Source organism: Myotis lucifugus, unplaced genomic scaffold (genome assembly GCF_000147115.1).
Source record: "Myotis lucifugus unplaced genomic scaffold, Myoluc2.0 scaffold_156, whole genome shotgun sequence".
NCBI lineage: Eukaryota > Metazoa > Chordata > Mammalia > Chiroptera > Vespertilionidae > Myotis > Myotis lucifugus.
The window spans coordinates 392,110-397,790 of NW_005871204.1; the positions used below are offsets into that span (position 1 = coordinate 392,110).

General features: G+C 38.2%; 1 long non-coding RNA gene across 1 annotated transcript; it reads left to right on the forward strand.

Annotated features, from left to right (window-relative positions):
- The first annotated feature begins 1,004 nt into the window (after positions 1 to 1,004).
- On the forward strand, positions 1,005 to 3,173 carry LOC111827373. Its single transcript, XR_002830885.1, has 3 exons — positions 1,005 to 1,021; positions 1,571 to 1,651; positions 2,354 to 3,173. It is a non-coding gene; the product is annotated as an uncharacterized LOC111827373 (long non-coding RNA).
- Positions 3,174 to 5,681: the final 2,508 nt, after the last annotated feature.

Genomic DNA, 5,681 nt, shown 5'->3' on the forward strand with positions numbered 1-5,681 from the left:
CCTCTCCCTTCCACTCTGTAAAAAGTCAATAAAATATATATTTTTTTTAAAAATAAAGACCTCAAAATAGAGTCACATGGAGGGTTAGGATTTTCAGATATGAATCTGGAGACAATTCTTTTCACAACAGGTATTATGTATACAAATGTCAGGAAAAGTTTGAATAACTTTAGAATGACCAAAAAAGAGAGGAAAGAAATTGGGGTTCTGCCTAGCTCAACCTTTGGTTGTCTTTGACTAGCCTACTTAGAATTGCGAGGTGTAATGAAAAAGTTCCCTCTCGAAAGTTATGCAAATGATTCCTTTTTGTACAAAAGCAGGTAGCTTTTGTCCAAAAGAGAATATAAATATCTGTAAGTTAAATTCTCCTTTAACTAACTGTAACATCTACTGGTCACCTCACAAATTAATGAGTTAAAATATTTGACACACTCATTTTATAATTGTATGAAAATCATGATTTTACCTTTTAACAAATATGATCCTTTAACACTAATATTGAGGGTTATTTAGACAATATTATTACTGCTGTCCCAATTTTTCTGTCCTTCAGTGTTTTTTTCCTGCCTTTTCTAACTTTTCTTTTCTCTTCACTGAACTTAAACTCCAGAGTTAGAAATGGAAATTAGCAGGTACACCGAACATTGATGATGGACAAGGAAACAACGGAGGCCACTATCAGAATTCTGTCATATTTCAATAAGGAGTCATGTTACTGAAGCTTTTCATGCCATAGACCAATGATACACACCCACGCCCTACTCCAGTGATGGCGAACCTATGACACGCGTGTCAGAGGTGACACGAGAACTCATTTTTTTGGTTGATTTTTCTTTGTTAAATGGCATTTAAATATATAAAATAAATATCAAAAATATAAATCTTTGTTTTACTATGATTGCAAATATTAAAAAATTTCTATATGTGACACGGCACCAGAGTGAAGTTAGGGTTTTTCAAATTTCTGGCACGCCGAGCTCAAAAGGTTCACCATCACTGCCCTACTCTATCAGAAAAAAAGGTACATATATATTTAAATTTATTTTGTAGAATTTAAAATCTTTGTTCTAGATATTTCAAAGTTTCTATTTAAATATTAAAATTAAAAATTTATATAGTTAGCCCTGGCTAGCGTTGCTCAGTGGTTAGAGTGTCAGCCCGCGCACCGAAGAGTTGTGGGCTCAATTCCCAGTCAAGGGCAAGTACCTGGCTTGCAGGTTCGATCCCCTGTCTCAGTCGGGGTGCATGTGGGAGGCAACCAATTAATGTGTCTCTCACATCAATGTTTCTCTCTCCCTTACCCGCTCCCTTCCACTCTATAAAAAAAAAAAAATCAATGGAAAAAATATCCTTGGGTGAGGATTAACACAAAAACACCCCCCCCCAAAACAAAATTTAAATAGATAAGATAGTTTAATTAACTGGAAAAAGTTTTAAAAAATATTTAATTTGCAGTTATTATAAATTTCTCAACCAGTCTTAAATAATGGCATAGGTTGTTTTTTTTCTTTTTAAATCTTAAAAATGTCTATGCCTTGTCTTGAAACACTTTTTTTCTTGATTTCCTTAGCCAACAATTCAGTGATCATAAGCATTCAAGCAACATGAAGTATTTAATCAACACTTGCATAAATGCATCAAAAAGCACTGCGTAAGCAGAGATAACTTTAAGCAAATATGTACTATTCTTATAAGCCATTTGTTTGAAAGTGGGTTAGTTCCAGGATATAGTGTAAAATAGTTTTAACCTTATGTGACAGCAACTTACCTCCATCTCTTACCAAGGTGAACCTGTACCCAACATATTTAACATCACAAATGTTTGCTACTATTTTTAATGTAGAATGAATCTTTAGGAAGGGAAATCAGATAGAGTAAATAACCTACTACATTAGATTATCCAAAGTCATCTTTACTCTTTTCCAACTGTACAAACAAATTAATTTGCTTTCTTGCCTTGGCATTTATGAATGCAAATTTAATCACCTAAATTTAGACTTCCTGGGAGACAATTTGAAACCACATTGTGAACATGACTTTCACATAAGGTTTGTTCCTTTTTCCTGAATTAGAAAGTGAAATTTAAAAAAAAAAAATCTATGCTGTATTAGACCCTAGGCAAAATCAACAGAGCCCTGCCATCTCCCGTTAAGTTGATTCAGGGCTCTGGGGAACCATGTCACCATCTGGGCTGGAGTGCATATGGTCAGAGGGAGGCCTGGGAGAGTGTCCTCAAAAAGACCCCAGCTGGCTGAGCAGCCACCTGTTACCAAGATGAGCGAGGGCACAATATATCGTATTCCTCATAATCCATCTGTTTCTAGTCTCTGAATATTCAATTCTGTCATGGCAGGGTACCCCGACAACAGGAGAGGCCTGGCTCAGAAAGGACAAGACTACAAATCCTGCTAAACAGAAGACATCTACAAGTTCCGCATGATGAGAGACAAGGAGGCTGGTTTGCAAAGGTCAAAGGAGGCAGAGGTAGCAAGCCTGGAGAAGCAGAAAGCCCAGGAGCTCAAAGAAATCCTAAGAGCAGCACTGATGAGCTGTGTTGAAGACTCAAATGGCAGCTGAAAACAAGTGTCTCTGAATCCAGAGACGTTGATTGTGGTTCCAAAACAGATACTTTGAGATAAATTCAACTCCTGATTAAAACAAACATATAGAATCTAGGGTGAATTTATAGGCTCAATGGCAAATAATAATAATTAAGAATAGCCAATACATAGCATCTAATAATAAGTACTTGGCATAAATTAACCAATTTAGTCTTCACCATAACTCTGTGAGGCAGTCACCTAAGTGGTCGAGCTGGAGGTGAAGCCCAGCGGTCTGTAGCCTTCACCACTGCATGCCACTCTCATTCCCTTTCAGCTTCCCATCTTCATTTTTATTCTATATCCCCCTTTCCCTATTCCACCCCTTCACTCTGATTTTCCTTCCTATACATCATGAATGTCAGGTTGGCCATTCATGGTGGAACCTGAGCAAATGATAGCAAATATATGGAACTTACTCTGATCCTCCTCCACCCAATTCGCTTGAGTTGAAATGAGGAAGGATTTGCCCTAGCCAGTTTGGCCATGAGTAGAGTGTCAGCCCACAGGCTGAGGGGTCTTTGGTTCAAATCTGGTCAAGGGCATGTACCTCAGTTGCAGGCTCAGTCTCTGGCCCTGGTCAGGGCATGTAGGAGGCCACCCAATTGATGTGTGTGTCTCTCTCTGTCTCTCCCCCTCCCTTCCACTTTCTCTAAAAAAGTCAATGGGAAAATATCCTCATGTGAGGATTACAAAAAAGAAAGAGAGAGAGAGAGAGAGAAAGAGAGAGAGAGAGAGAGAGAGAGAGAAGAAAGAAAGAGAAGAAAGAAAGAAAGAAAGAAAGAAAGAAAGAAAGAAAGAAAGAAAGAAAGAAAGAAAGAAAGAAAGAAAGAAAGAAAGGGAAAGGAAGAAAGAAAGAAAGAAAGAAAGAGAAAGAAAGAAAAGAAAGAGAGAAGAAAGAGAGGAAGAAAGGAAGGAAGAAAAGAGGAAGGATTCTTGCTTTTTGGCTGTATAAGTTTGGCTTTTGAGTGTTTGAACTGTGTGAGGTGTGTGTGTGTGTGTGTGTGTGTGTAAAGGGCAGGGAAAAGGATCTAGAGAGGGTGGGCAAACTTTTTGACTCGAGGGCCACAATGGGTTCTTAAACTGGACCGGAGGGCCGGAACAAAAGCATGGATGGAGTGTTTGTGTGAACTAATATAAATTCAAAGTAAACATCATTACATAAAAGGGTACGGTCTTTTTTTTTTTTAGTTTTATTCATTTCAAACGGGCAGGATCAGGCCCGCGGGCCGGGCCGTAGTTTGCCCATGGCTGAGAAGGTGGAAAACAGCTGAAGGTTGAAGGTGGAAGCTAGCAGAGTTGTGTTTAGGAGGAACTCGCTGAGACCTGTGGTTTATACAGGCTGAGGGGAGCCCATGTGGTAAAATGTGGAACAGTTGGGGAAAGGGCAGCAGAAGGGACTGAGGCACTCAGCACAGCATCTGTAAGTGACAGTGGTGAGATGCCTCCTCCTGTGACTCGCAGGGAGCAGACATCAAAGAGACAAAAGCAGATTAATGGCTTTGTTCTTCAGGTCTCCTGAGAACTCCCCCAGAGATGCCTAGAAATAGACAGGGGAGATTTTGAATGGCAGCAGGAGAAAGTTGAAACCCCACAGTGGTGCAGGTAAACAACACCATGCAGCAAATTGCAGGCGTTTATGTCACCATGACCTCCTTGTTTGCAGAGGCTGGCGAGACCTGGGGACATCTTAGCTGCTGCATTCACAGGACTAGGAAAGAGCAAGAGCAATGCAATATAAACCAGCCCTTCAAGCATGTCCAGCACAGCTACCGACACAATCTACTAATAAAGGGCAACTCGACATTTTTTCAGAATAGTTTATACTCTACAAGGCCTTCCCTCTTGAGGTTTTATTTTTATAATCATTTTTTAGAAATTGAATTTTAACCATATATTAAAATGATTGTCCCTTTGTTATTGACTGTCTCACAGCGTGCGAATGTTTGTGCATTTCTCCCACTAGCGCGGACATTTGGTGCTCAAACTTGTCCCTCTGGGTGTGGTTCAATTCAAATCCTAAGAAAATTAACTGCTAGCTTTTCACTATCCCATTGAGCTTGGGCTTTCTCAGTTTGCCTAAAGTCAGATTCCAAGGACCAGAGGACATGAAGGGTAAAAATCAGAATAAACACTTTTGATCTAAGCTAATGTGCCTGGACCATATGTAATAGCCCTGCCGTCCTTCTCCTATTTTCTATTTTGTACATATCTTTTTCGGTCATCAGATGTAGCAGAAAATTGTAGGGGGGGAAACAGTCTTTTAAAAATGCTCAAAAGGATGAAGTATGAGCAGATGTCCAAGAGAAAGATAAAATAACATTGCGAGTAAAATGTAGAGATTTATTGACACACTTTAGCAAGCTGTAATAGAAAATGTTGGGGACCTTAGAGTACAACACTAAAAGAGAAAAGGTAAAAAGTCATATTTTTATCTCATTGTATTCAATAAATCATGTCATTCCACTCGCTTCCAAGAAGTTTGTTCACTTACTATAAATTGTACTTAGTTGTCAAGCCCTGTTCATTATACGCAAAATACTTTCTCCTACATGTTTTACTATGCGTAGATAAGCATATTACATATAATAAGCATATAGGTATTAATAGCATATCATACTTTATTTTAAAATAAAGCTACTAATATAGCATATTCACTTCTTTTTTTAAAATATCATTTGGAATAGTAATAGAATAACTACATGCATAAGTCAATTAATTCCATAAGAAAGGAATAATATTAAAACATAGTTCATGTAGTTCTATTTTAATATATAGAGGATATGGTTGGTGTTTTAAAAAAAAAAGGTCAACTCTTTCTATACATGCTGGTAGAATAAGATGTAGAATATCATTTACCTGGTAACAGGAATTAAATTAGTAAGTATGCACTGAGCACCGACTATGAATTTGGCACTTTGAGTATAGAAATCTAGAACTCAAGGAGGGCTCAAGTCAGAGATAAATATGGCAATTTTCTTAATATCCATACTATTTATTTATTTTATTTTTTATTATTGACAATATTACATATGCCTCCCATCCCCCCCTCCACCCAGACTCCACCCCACCCCAGGCCTT